Genomic DNA, 14,879 nt, shown 5'->3' with positions numbered 1-14,879 from the left:
CTTACATATGCATGACGCATGCATGTAAAGAAACGTATTAACTTGAAGCATTTGAAGTTGCAACAACTTGGAAATGATACTCAAAATTGTCAACGTTCTATGTTATATTCTTTATAGTTTTTAAATGAACAAGATTTAGGTATTATTTATAACCCTGGATGTGAATAGAGTTTATGACATAGCTGTATGGATTCTTAGTAAATAAATCGATTGTTAGGCAAATGTAGTTTTAGCTATTACAATAAAAATATTTATATTTAGATTCGCACAGGCAATAAACTTCGATCCAGGTTGACGTGTCACATAGAGTTATTAAAATGTACAATTATGAATATAAGGCATTCTGCATACCTACGTTTAAAACATGGAATTAGAAAGTTTTAGCACAAAGTGGCGAAACAAAAGGTTGCGATGAACCCTTAAATTATAAATTATTTAATTTTACATACATATACGTAATTCCGCTTTTGAACCCCATGGTTTGATTTGTAATCATTTTATCTCTAAGTCTGCTTTCATGCCACACTTACATATATTTTGCGTAATAAAGGTAAAAGAACCGCTCGCGGATTTTGCCATACTTAGTTATCATCACGATGAAAAGTATTTTCACCACATTCAAACAATAGTCTACCAGTCGCCAGATTGCAGTAGTCTTAATGCAAATAGCTCAGGTCGCGACCCTTCCATGTTTGGCCGTAATAACTCAGGTGTGGGCCTGCGTGTCGGCTTATAAGATTTCAATATGGCATTTAGTTCTTGTTAGAACTTTTCTTCGTTGGCTTCGAGCTTTGAAAAGTGTTTTGTGTGTTCTATCTATATTGTTAGGCATGTATAGATTTGGAATTGTAGCAGTAGTAATGGTTGGCTACAATAAATACTAGAGGAAGAATATAATAATTAAGATTAAAGAGACTACGCACAATAAGCTTTATTTGTTAACGAAACAGGTTGTATCGTGTACTTCTCTTTTCATTAATTTTGACTAAAATGAAAAAACATACGTATTATGGTATAAAGGTTTCCATCAAGTCTGTAGGTAGACAAATCTTCAATTATTTGATAGCTGCAGCATTTCTAAACAGTTAACTTACATTACATATCTATAAAAATATATTCTTCTGCCATCTATTTACCAACTTAAATAATAAACTCAGTATTATTACAACCATAGGTTATACATATTTGTTATCACAACACACAACTGATATTGTAGGCATAATGATAGAGAGATAACTAATTGTTCAACATGTCTAAGTGTATTTAGACATAGATAAAAACCAAGCAATATAAACGGAATCAATCAAACGCTAGTAGATTAATTAAAACTGATAATACTTAATCAAGAATTTATTTACGAAATGCAATATCTCGGGGAGCTATAAATGCTTATTTAAATGCCGAGTGCCCATTAGGCTGCACTGTAACTAAAGGTTTTGCTGGTCAAAGGCCTTAATAATTTAGCTTTACGTAAGTATTGGGTAAAAATAACCGATTTAAAATTAACTAGCGTTTTTTTAGAAGGTACCAAAATTTTGCTTAAAATCCATTATTATCCAATACTCTCATATCTATACAGAAAATATCGTGTCAAAACCTGCACATTCAGGCAATTATTGGTTATGTTCAGCAAGGTATAATATATCCAAGGTATATATATATAAAATTCTCGTGTCACGATGTTCGTTCCCGTACTCCTCCAAAACGGCTTGACCGATTCTCATGAAATTTCGTGTCCATATTGGCTTCATCCAAAACGGTCCATATTGGCTCCATCCAAAACGGCTTGACCGATTCTCATGAAATTTCGTGTCCATATTGAATAGGTTCGAGAATCGGTCAACATCTATTTTTCATACCCCTTAGTAATAATGGTTGTCCACCCTTAACTTAAAAATTATTTATATGGCAAAACAACGTTTGCCGGGACAGCTAGTAAGAATATAAGTTTATAGCTTGCGACTTGTCAGTCAATCAGTTCCTTCTTTTAGATATTTAGATAATAATAATAACACTATATAAAACTCACGTCGCTGGGTATAATTTATTTAAAATAATTAACATAGTTATTGACTATAAATAATATCGTGATACATTTAACCATAAACACCTATTAAAATACTTAAATGATTTGTCGCTAAATTTACGATGTGAATAAATTGAGTTAATGGCCGATTAAATACAGTTTATTGAAAACTAGTTATGTGGTCGACTGATCTGTAATTCTATAGTAAAATAATTATAGGTTAAACAGTAGCCTGTTTAGTGTCGTACAGACCTGGCATTTTATCCGAATCAAATGTTTTTGTAAATTTATAATAATTTTACAAAATACCTAAGTATTGCACAATCGAAATGCAATAACCAAATTTAATTAAAAGCACAGTCTAACAGTAAATTTAAGGAAAAGTGGTCAAATGAATAAAATTACTTAGCAGTCTCAAGATAATTAGTAATATTTTCTTGTTCTACTTTTCAATAGTTATATTATATCATTAAGATTTCGAAAATTTCATGTAGACCATAAAATTTAAACCAAAAAAGTAGTTGCGCAAGCGCATCGAACGCTCAGCGCTGCAGGCCGACTAATAGTACTAGAATGTGACTATAAAATACGGACAACACGGATAAAACGTGCTTCATCAGCGGGATATTTATCTCTCCACATCAAGACAGCCCTACCTGTCCCACAGTTACACTAAAAGCGATTAGTGAATAAATAACAAATTAAATTCCACTAAAGATTAGTGGCGGAGTCAGAGACCATAAATAAATCAAGCGGTCTTGCTTGCCGGCGGTAAGTTATGACTCAAATAATATTATGCTAAAGGTATTTCTACAGTGCAACTCACCACTGATCTTGGCTTAAAACTCTATGGACTAATTGGCTTTGTGCTAAACAAAACACTACTATTTACGAATACGCGACTCGTAACATTAAATGTCTAAATTTACATATACAAAGATAAAGTAAGAATATTCAAATGTTAGTTATAAACACAAACATAGCGCAAAAGGAAGCTATTTCAGACATCGTGTCGTATACCAACTTAGTATTATACATATTAAAATAGATCGCCGATAAAATCAAGACACGAACGACCGGCATTGCAAGAATTCTACCGCAAAGCTCCGCCTGGCGTATAAAGCTACAAGATAAGTCTTATTCCATAAGTAATAAGATCTAAAGTCGTATTAAATATGTTGACATTGGCTTAAGTCGAATATGCATAAAGGGTTAACAAAATAAAGGTCTAAACCATGACTGGGCGATAAAAATGAGTAAATAAACCTTTGAAGGGATTTAACCGAAGCTTGCGGTTGGCTGCCTATCGCAATGGCCGCTTTTTGCAAAATCATGCTACGACCCTACCAATATACTTATTATGTACTTTTTTTTAAGTATTTTTATTTCAAGTAATTTTTTTATATATACTGTTTACTTTCATTTAATATCCCTGGGCTTCTATTCAAAAAGGTGAGGATGCAACCGAGACTAAGCCACAAAAATAATAACTTAAGTATTTCATACAAACACCATACCACTTACTCATTTAATAGTTATGATTATATTTCTTTATGAAATATTAAATCAAAAACACTAAACCACTTACTTACATTATTATAAGTAGAAAAATATTAACAACATTCAATTTGAAATAAGTTCCAAAAAGTTTACTGAACTACTCCTGACCAAAAGTAGAGTCCGTGTGAGGGATTCCGTTAAACCCACTCCCTCGGGACGCTCCGGCTTCAATTATTGAAAGCAAGTTTTGGCCTCGATAATATATAGGGGGATACCAACATTTCTCATTTTGTTTAGTTTTAAAACCACCTATGTCACTACAGAAGATATTTATTACTCGCGTTTTGAAATATTGTTTTTCGCACGCAGTTTTTTCTTGAAACATTAATATGCGTTTGCTAAAGTTCATCCTTAGGATATTAAGTACTTGTTGCAGGTGTTTATGATATATTAACGTACCGTCAGACTAACAAATGTCCTACACTAGATAAACTATTTTAATTTCCAGAAAAGTTTCTTCGTATAGCTATATCATCTATTGAAAAATGCATGTATAAATATTTTATTAGCAACCAAAAACTAAACGTTCTACGGTACTTACTCTACTACTTACTTTACTAAGCAAGTGATACATATATAATATACATATATACAATAACCGTAGTATTAAAGAAGTTGCATGAAGAGATTCGAATATAGATGAAGCGAAATAAGTATGCAGGGATCATGGCAAGTGGAAAAATGTGGTCTCTGCCTACCCCTAAATAAATATTTAATTATTTAAACGACGATGTTTAAGCCTGCATTAATACTGAACAATCCTATAATTTGTCCACGCCAATATATTATCATGCATTACCATATTCCTTACGAGAAAGCACATGTCTTATTTGCATTGAAAATTGGCAAATTAATGTATAATGAAGCATGCCTTAAAACATTTTTTAACATATAACCAAAAAGAGAGGTGTCATAAGTTTTCGATGACAGTCTGTGGTATTGTAGCAGTCAAATGACTGGACCGATTTGGATAGGTTTTTGTTATAAGAAATCTTATGTCTTAGATTATTACTAATACGGAAATTGCATTCTGATCTTTTATAGATTATAGATTTTTACAGATAATAAATTTCATTAAAAAAATAAATAATATATTTTTTATATACCTACTATGTAATTGGGTTACTTTAATAATGAACCTTTACAATAAATATCTGGGATCTATTTAAAACAGCGCTAACAGTTTTTTTTATTTAATACAAAAAGAACTAATTTAAATATCCAATCAGACTACTGCAAGAGCTATCTCCCATTGGCGAATGCTCGCGGCGAATCAAAAGGCCGAGTACACATGTATACATTTTTGTATTAACTGTTTTAATTAAAACCCGAACGGATACAAATGCGAATGCATTTTAATTCAGTTTCAATAAGCCATGTCGCCGCAGACACTGATTAAGTTTCCTATAAGGGTTCATGGGATATGCGCATGCGCCGACGAGAGTGCATTAGCATAGGAATCCTGAACCGTTACTCAACCAGCCTGTAAGTGTAAACAGGTCTTAATTGTCCATTATTCATGTTATGTTAGTATTCTTCTGTTACTTTGTGTTGGAGGAGTATGATAGAACAATACCTAGATGATGTTAACAATGTTCTCGTAATGAAAATATATTGTTAACGGGATAGAGCAAATCTTAGGTTTTAAAATCGTTTATACAAATGAAACTGAACCGACAGTTTATAATAAAACTATTGCCAAATATGTAGATTCACTTTTAGCTGAAATGAGGTTTTATAATAAAGGAATATATATATATATAAAATAATTTAAGGAAGTAATTGTGTACCTACTTGCCATGATTCATATCACAATTTCTGATCACCTCATAATGTCGTCTATAAACATCGAGACAGCTTTCATCTTCAACAAAAACAAGTATCAAGCAATCGCATACAATACAGGGCCGTCGTACGACGACTTCATTAAAATCCACAAAAAATCATATAATACAGTTATTGCTGTCAATAGTGATATAATGGTAACACCACAATTGTTTTCGTATCCATAAATATACGCATACAAAAGATTGCGGTTTCCTTAAAAGCTAAACTGGCTGATAAACATTTTTTTTTTCGTTTCCAAACCGACTTTCCTCCGGCGGTTCGGAGCCTATAAATATTAATACAATCAAATGTTTTGACGTGAGCCTTTTTTAAGCTTTTATCTTGTACCTTCGCTTATTTTTTGCCGCATCGATTTCGTTTTTATTTCGTGTTAATTTGGACAGCGAATTTGGTCTTTTAACAGATCGTAAAGTACGAAGACTGGGGAATGGCGCCAGGTGTATTTTGAGATAATATAGGGAACGAGAATTCGAAGAAATTTTATGGTAACCCGGAAATATTTTGAGGAAGTAAATATTAATAATTGTTGCTGTACCCAGGCCTCGTGAACAATTATTAAAATTTACTTTACTTTATTTACACGTATATTCAAAATAATAATTATAATAAAAACAGTTATTGACTAACGCAAGTTATGATATTGTTATTGTTTGTAATTCGAAATTTTATTTTTAGAAGCTAAAGGTACTTTTAATTTTAATTAATACTCATTGAAATCGTATCCCATAAGTTCAAATCTTCACCTTTACTAAAAGCTGGTTCTGTAGTGGCTTAAGTTACATCTACTTTCACTTTATATTGCATAAGTTTTATAAAATATAGCTTACAGAAAAGACAATCTTTCAATGAAACATCAAATTTAAAAAAAAAAACAAAATCTGAACAACACATATTGCGCATAAAAATGATTTAAGATCACGATATCGGCGCTTATCAATTTTAACTTCGTAAAATTAGCATAACTGTGAACACTCATATTCATTAATTCCTAAATAAAAACATAAATCTTTACGAAGACTTGGATCTAAGAACAAACACCCACTATCTTTCGCTTAATTACATTTGAATTTCAACTCTGAAACATACAATTTTAGATTTCTTTCAGATTGTGTCTTTATATCAAGTTCAGTTTCGACAAGATCTGATCAAAGTATCTAAAATGGTCACAGTTAGTGGGTTAACCACTTTAAATTGTCATCTGCCTGATTTATTTCTATGTCTTTGGCGGCCAACACATTTTTGTTGAGTTCTCTTACTTTTGAATCTAACTTTTTAGTTGATGCGTCCCACATTCATTTTGATGCTTCATATCCGATTTCATATTTAATTTTGTTGCATTCCTGTTGTGACCTGTTTTAAATAAATAATGATTGAGGTATTTAAAAACTTTTGACATAAGATACGTTACTTGAAGTTTGTAGTCTAATCAAGTTTTATTCCAAAAATATTTTAATTACATGACACATTTTGTGTATCAAACTATACAGCCAGAGGCGTATTCAGTGTATCGGTCGCAAACTATAATCAGATGTGGATACCATAAATAATTGCGTAGTCCGGCCCTGTTTTTGCCGGTCGCGATGCGCCCGCGCAGGTAATATAGTCATAAATTTCCATAACCACCGCTCGATCTTATCAAACATGATTTTAATTTGATTTTGGAACCACACGTGTTGAGGTCGTTTCGTACGAGTTATGATAGTAGGTATAAAACTGGCCATACCTATAGATATAATATTGTTAACTTTTCTACAAATTCATTAGGTTTTTTATATATCCTTAGTAGCTGTTGGAAGAGCCTTTGCTTTGTAGGGAATTTCTACAAAAAGTAGCTTATGTTAAAAGTAAAAGTAGCTTATGTCAAAACTTTTTGTCTATATTTGTGGCAAATATCATCCAACAGTGGTTAATGTTTGCGTAAAATAATATTTTTATTTTCATATTAGTATAGATTACTTTTATTTTTCATACAGAATAAAAATCAATCACTAGCAACGAATAGTAATTAATTTTATCAGTTCGATTCCCACACGAAATGAAATGCGCATCGCCAATGATTGTCAAGAGTAATCAATAATAAAAGTAAATCGACTTGTAATGATAGCTTACAAAACGCGTGACGCCTCTAAATGCATAAAAATGTAACTGACAGTCAATATGTCATGAATTTGAAATACTATAAATGGTGATATAAGTTGGGCTGCTATCACACCGAAGTGTATCGCACGTTTAAAAGAATAAAACGCGTGAGAGACTTCTCTTGACAGTCAACTTATCATGGTCGACTGTACTATTACATTTACCTACTGTGATGAAATATTTGCCATTAAAATTAATATTACAGAGTAAATTTATATTATATTTATATCAATCATAAAATTAAAATAATTAGTTCGTTGTAATTGTATTACACACACAAAATATATCCTTCAAAAGAAGGATAAATTTAATCATAATATTTTTCTTCCATTATTTCAATCAAACACATACGTAGTTATTTTGATGTATATTCAACTCACTAAATAGTAATCAGTGTAAAAGAAGACTTCATCAAGGCATATTTTGAACTTACGCCGATTGCAATAAAACAAAAATATTGTTCAGAGTAGTACGCCTAATGTGTTAGTAGTTACTATCACAATGTTCATACTTTTTTTTCATTTAAATTCTGAACAATGAACATCATTTGTTCGCTGCTGTGTAACTGGCGGTCTATCAAAAAGTCCAAAACTGACCGGTGGTTACGTAAGTACGATTTACAACCCACAGTCCCTATTATCTAGTATCAAGCATTAATCCATTTATCACCGCTTTTGTTTACGATCCTCGCGTATCATCGACTATCAATTATACTGCATTCTACACTTCGAACTTTGACGTTCTTGCTGTGTGACAGACTAGAGATAAAAATTTTAATGTTTCTTTGTACCACTGTACTTCATTGTCAGATGAATACTACTTAAAACAAACTTTAAGTAACTTATGAATAGAATTCAAATCAGTTTTCCTTCCATATGAAATGTGAGGTGAATGATTTAGAACTGTATTAAGTTGATGTTAAGGTCACAATTTAATTGATGGAAGTTAGAAGGTGCGCAACGGAGAAGTTTAAAATATTGATAGATGTGGTTATAATTGTTTCTGTATCGATTATGCCATTGATAAATATTTCGACTATTGCTCATTTTATTAATGATGTGCAGGAAGAACTGGGCGATCCGACAGCGTTATGTCACAATTAATTTTAGAGCCGTCAAAACATCTGTCATCAGGGGACGATTCGTTTGCGGTAATTAAATTTATTGGTAATTAAGACTACCCGTGGATTGACGGATTTAATGAAACAAAATGAACGCAAAATATCTAATTCATCATCTCAGGCGAAGGATCACTGCTAAATCAAATTTTATACCTTGGTATTTTGGTACCTTGACTTATTGAGAATAACTTAAATACCAACTAACTAAATAATTGGGAATCAATTAAGTACAACATAATATATTATGTTAAAAAGGGCACATATAAGCGTGACACGACATAAGGTGGTGAATTTTTTAAGTGGTCAACTCAAAACAGTTTTAAAATTCAAAAATATTTGAAGGGGCAGTATCGTAAACAGGTTCATACCCGCATATTAAGAGTTTAAGCTTTATATCAAATTAGCCCTTTAACGAAACCTAGGTAAAAATTATACGAGTTTAATACTGCCTTCTAGATGCCTATCTCTCACCATTATAAATTACTAGTAAGTGCGCGAGCTTGTAAAGCAAAATCAATATGGCCCCTAGTTCAATTTTCGCTAAAATTAACGGCACCGTATAAACCAGGGAAGCAACGAACCGTAACGGAATTTAAATAGTCTGTAGACGCCCTTATGATAACACATCGAAGCCACAGAAATACAGTCATGTGTCAGATAGGAATGACTTCAAATTTTGAAAAGGAATTGTGATAATTTGTCTAAATTTTGAATTGCTTTTGGAAATTATCTATGTAATATTCTGATTTACTATTTTTATAAACCTGATGATTTTGATTCCTAGATTTTCTTATTCAAAAGAAGATTGTTTATTAATCCCCACTTATTATAGTTTTTATTACGAATCCTGAAATTTCTCATACTAGTGCAATAACTTTCAGGTTTTTCTCTGCACTTACAATATTCCGTGCCTTTAGTGCCGCAGTGTCAAACGCCTGGAATCTAAAGTCGCACCAACATCGGACAACCTAAAATAAAACTTTTTACGAGAGCCTCAGTGTTTTGACACTTACTGATGTTCAGTGGACAAAAAGTTCACTAAACCACTAAGTATTGTGATATTACTAAATGTATTGAGAGTTTATAATTTTGTTATAAAAAAAAACAACTTTATGCCTGTTTTTAATCGACTTTATCACTTATTGTCTTTGAACTGATCTTAATGAAATTTTGCATACATATACTATAGTGCGAAAGTATGAAGGAAAACTTAGGGTTCTTTTGCGCGGGCGGAGCTGTCGGTGGAAGCTACTATCCTTATAAATTATTCAAATACCAATGAAAATAAGTAGCCAGAAGTATAAACAATGAGTCATTTCGTAGAAGTGACTAAAATACCAATATCAAATGAGTATATCACATAAAAAATAAACAGATATAGACCAATTTGACAGCTACACGACCATGCACTGACTTAACTACATGAAGTACTTGTATGTAGTTATTTATATCACGTTTTAGGTAAGTAAAGAGACTCTGTGTATTTTTGCAACTACTGAGTAGTTTCTGGTTATTCGATTAATTGAACCAAAAAAAAAACATAGTTTCGGTCTTTCGTTGGAATGTAGTGTTATATTGGATCTAATTCTGGAAGTTAATTCTTCTCTTTTTTCAGATCATTGTGGCCACAATATTTTAGTGTGACTTATTTATTATTTTCAATACCTAACAAACGATCACTGAAATGAATATGTGTGTGTGTCTTAAAACAATAGTTCGAGTAATTTCTACCTCAGTCTAGCCAACACCAACTTGTTGAAAACAAACACAACAAGAAACCAGTCGGTAGGAAGAAATTAAAAATTAAACTCTCGGTTAGTACAACTCCGGAGCTATGACCTAAGTGCAACCAGTTTAATCGGTATTCTATACTTACGCCCTAACTAGTTTAACGTTGTTCTTGCAAGTATTTTCCATAGTAGATACCTTGATATAAAGTGTTTGAACTTTGCGTAGTTGGCTTATAATTTAGTGGTTTTTACGAGGTAGACATTCGTAAAACTAAATTATTAGTTTAAGTAGAAAATGCACCATAACTATGGTTTTATTTTGGTTATAGTTTAAGTTAAATTTGACTAGGTTCAATAGGCAAGTAAGTATATTGATAGGTTAGGTATCAATATACTTACTTGCCTAGTATGAAAAAGTTTAGTGGTGGCATCGTGGAACACAAATTTTGCTTTGACAGCTTGTTACGGTTTATAAACGCATAAATCATATAACCTCTATTATCGGCAGAGTAATAAAGTGCATTTAATAAAAAAAAACAGAAATCAGTCTAGCAGCTTAATGTAAAAACATTTTTATTTTACTTTATAATGGAATTTTTTTGGAAATTTAAAGTGTGGAATCAGCTTTTCACTTCCACAAGTCCTCTTCTTCTGTTTGTGAAAGCAACAAGTAAGCGCGTATTAACTGTAGGCTGCTAGTCTCTCACATCCAAAACAATATCAAGTTCTCCACATGCAATATGCACGTGTCTGACCACGCCCACTCCTGCCAATAATAATTAACCAATTACAGAATGACAAGCTGCCGCCGCCATTTTAATTGGCTGCCATTTCCCTATGCAAGTATGCATTGACGCATAAATCTATCAAACCTGTTCGATTTTCAAAGGGTTTAATTTTCATATACTGTCTGTATCTTAGGGTTTGCTTTCAAAATTAGTATTCGAATATACATTTTTACTAACTACTTCAGAAAATGACAAGAGAAATAGAGTACCTACAAAATTACTTTTATTGATATGAATTTTGTACCTAATTTGGCTGAACTTATTATTGCAATTGCACTAGACAAATATGCTCCTTGTGATGATATATATACGCCACAAGTCATAAAAATAAAAAAATTAATCACGCGACGCTATCAGTTAAAAACAGCGAAAAAAACCTAAATCGCACAAGCAAAGATTTCACGGATTGGAGCATATATACTACCTCCGACACAACATCGTCGGAGCCACGGTTCCCCAGGCATAACAACTAGCCTGGCGGAAGATCTTCCCTTTGGTGGCAGTCGAGCCGAATCATCGCTCCCGCTACACTCATTCTTAAACTCCTTAAATAATTGAATTACATTATTTATTTTTCTTCCCATTTTAGAATTGGAGACAAACTATTAATTTTTCATAAAACCTACTTTCGTTGGAATGGAACAAATCATTCATCAATCTGATATTGGCGTTTTAATTGTGTTCTGTTCATTGCGCTTTTAAAGCAGGGGAAACGAAACGCAATATTTTTTCCATATAATCATTAATATCTGTCTTTGCTCCAACCCCTGCGGTCGGGGTGGACTTACATTTCTACAGTATTGTTTAGAGGTGATACAATTATCATTGTTCGATGTATTGATATCAGTTAGATTGGTATATTATAAGCTCGGGCTATGTTGCTTTACTAAATTTAAGATAAGTAAGCTTTACTTGTAAGCTTGCCAGTGTATAGGTTTAGGAATTTCACAAGATTCTTAGAATTTTGTTAACCTATTAAAAGATATAACCTATTAGTTTTAGACATTATATAGACTCTTCTAAGGGAAAAAAGAGTAATCTATTTATATATTCCGTCGTACGTATTCCCGATTGTTGGCTCTTGCTTCAACGCTAAAAACACATTGTAAAAGACACTTTTCACGATGGATGTGATAATTTTTTTAAGGTTTCAGTGTTCCAAGCCAGATCAACTTCCACATTAAGTTTTCAATTTCTTAAATGTTTATATTGATTTACATTTTTAGGTTTAATCATCTTGCATAAAAATTACTTAGTAAGTACTTAAAAATGCGACAATTTCATTAAAAACAATTTGGAAGTAAACAATTACTAAATTTTTCCATTATTTTCATAAAACTAAAACAAATAACTACAGGACATTCCATAGTAGAAATACATTAGTGAACACGTTTTGTATAGGCATTCCGGCGCGGGTCTGCCTGCCTGGCCGTCACAGTGACGGAGGTCGACGTGGCTTCATTAATTCTTCAGATCAATAGCTTATTGCTCAACTGAATTTCCTATTGACGTGTGTTTACGCAACTTCTTTGACCTAAGATTTGTTAAGTCTTCTAAATATATTAAAATAAGTACGAAAAGGAAGAGATTTTGTTTAAGAGTGATGGAGTAACTGATAGACAGCGCACAACCGAATCTCATGAGGAAATAAAATTATAATTCTGAATAAATGTATTCAATATCACCCTTGCAAAAATAAAAGGTTAAAAATAGAAATAAAAGAATAATTTATATAAAATAATAACAAAACGTAAATGTACCCCATGAATGTTTTCTTGAGATGTTAGATATTAAGAAACGACAACTAGGTACTATATTTAATAAACAATCGATAACAATGATTTCTATAATGACTACACCAGATTCGAACTCGGGTTATCAAAAGAAAGAGGATTACCACTGCGCCATAGTGTTTTAGTACTAACTTTGCATCCGCAACTATTGGATATGTTAAACAACTTATATCTATCCCTACTTCTAAACATTCAACAAAACTATAATTAAGTAATCATCAAACACCGTCCCAACCCTGGTGTAACTTCTGCATCATTACAATATGATTAATATTCTTTGAGGTGCCATTGCTAATGTTCATTCAATTTATAATTACCTTTTTGTAACTATGAAAAGCCGCTTTATAAAATTATACCCTGTTATGCCACCCTTGTGCCAAAAGTAGGGTTTTAATTAAATAGTAAGTGCTGTTTTTACATTGTTTTTATGAGTCTCGTCACCTTGGCGATTAAAGACCATTGTATACCTACATGAAATGGGCAGATCCTATTTTGTAGTATTACTAGACCAGGCCAACATACATACATACATAAAATCACGCCTCTTTCCCGGAGGGGTAGGCAGAGACTACCTCTTTCCACTTGCCACGATCTCTGCATACTTCTTTCGCTTCGTCCACATTCATAACTCTCTTCATACAAGCTCGGCGGTTTCGGGTACTTTTGACCTGACCCTTTACCAGGACGTCCTTAATTTGATCAAGATACGTTCGTCTAGGTCTTCCCACTCCGACCTTTCCCTCCACACTCTCCTTGTATATCTGCTTAGTCAACCTGCTTTCATTCATCCTCTCCACATGACCGAACCATCTTAACATACCCTTTTCTATTCCTGTAACTACATCTTCTTTCACATCACAACATTCCCTTATCACGCTGTTCCTTATCCTGTCACTCAATTTCACACCCATCATACTCCTTAACGCTCTCATTTCCACTGCATTTATTCTGCTTTCATGCTTCTTTTGCCATACCCAACTTTCACTCCCATACATTAATGTCGGGACCAACACGCCCCTGTGCACAGCCAGTCGAGCCTTTTTGGATAGTTTCTGACTGCTCATAAAGGCATGCAAAGCTCCATTCACCATGTTCCCCGCGTTCACTCTCCTTTCAATATCACTATCATACTTGCCATCTGATGTAAACTTTGATCCTAGATATACAAACTCTTTCACTTGCTCCACTTTTTCTCCTCCAATCAAAATATTACATGCTGTCATTTCTTTCTCCATTTCAAAAACCAGTGTTTTAGTTTTACTTACGTTCACTTTCATTCCTTTCTCTTTTAAAGCTTCATGCATACAGTTTACCATCTCCTGTAGCTCCTCCGCTGATGACGCCAGTATAACCTGATCGTCGGCATAGAGCAGACATTTGACGAGTAACTCATTCATCCTTAATCCACTTTTAGACTCTTTCAAATCTGTCAAGCAGCTATCCATAAATAGGTTGAACAGCCACGGTGACGCAACACATCCTTGCCTAACGCCTTTCTCAATCTTAAACCACTCAGTGTGCGCTCCGTTTATCCTGACACAAGCACTCGAATCCTCATATAAGGATTTCAGTGCTCGTATTAAGAGACTGCTCACCCCATGCATAGAAAGTGCTGACCACAATTCATTCCTCTCAACTCTGTCATAGGCCTTTTCCAGATCTACGAATGTGCAATAGACTTTTTGACTCTTGGCCAAAAACTTTTCGGCTATGCACCGCAAGGAAAAGACCTGATCAGTACATCCCATTCCCTTTCGAAATCCCGCTTGAGCATCCCATATTTTGTCATCAGTTTCATTCCTGACTCTATTAATCAATACCTTAGCATACAATTTGCCGACGACGCTAAGCAGGCTTATACCACGATAATTTTTG

At 33.2% G+C, this 14,879-nt stretch overlaps 1 protein-coding gene across 1 annotated transcript in view; it reads left to right on the top strand.

Moving 5' to 3' along the window:
* The window catches only part of LOC106137719 (homeotic protein Sex combs reduced), a 39,409-nt gene that overhangs the window by 8,713 nt on the left and 15,817 nt on the right, over positions 1 to 14,879 (top strand). The gene's annotated exons all lie outside the window — the stretch shown is intronic.

The sequence above is a fragment of the Amyelois transitella genome, chromosome 10 (assembly GCF_032362555.1).
Source record: "Amyelois transitella isolate CPQ chromosome 10, ilAmyTran1.1, whole genome shotgun sequence".
NCBI classification, from domain to species: domain Eukaryota; kingdom Metazoa; phylum Arthropoda; class Insecta; order Lepidoptera; family Pyralidae; genus Amyelois; species Amyelois transitella.
Note: the sequence above shows the minus strand (reverse complement) of the source record. Positions and strands in the feature narration are given on the sequence as shown.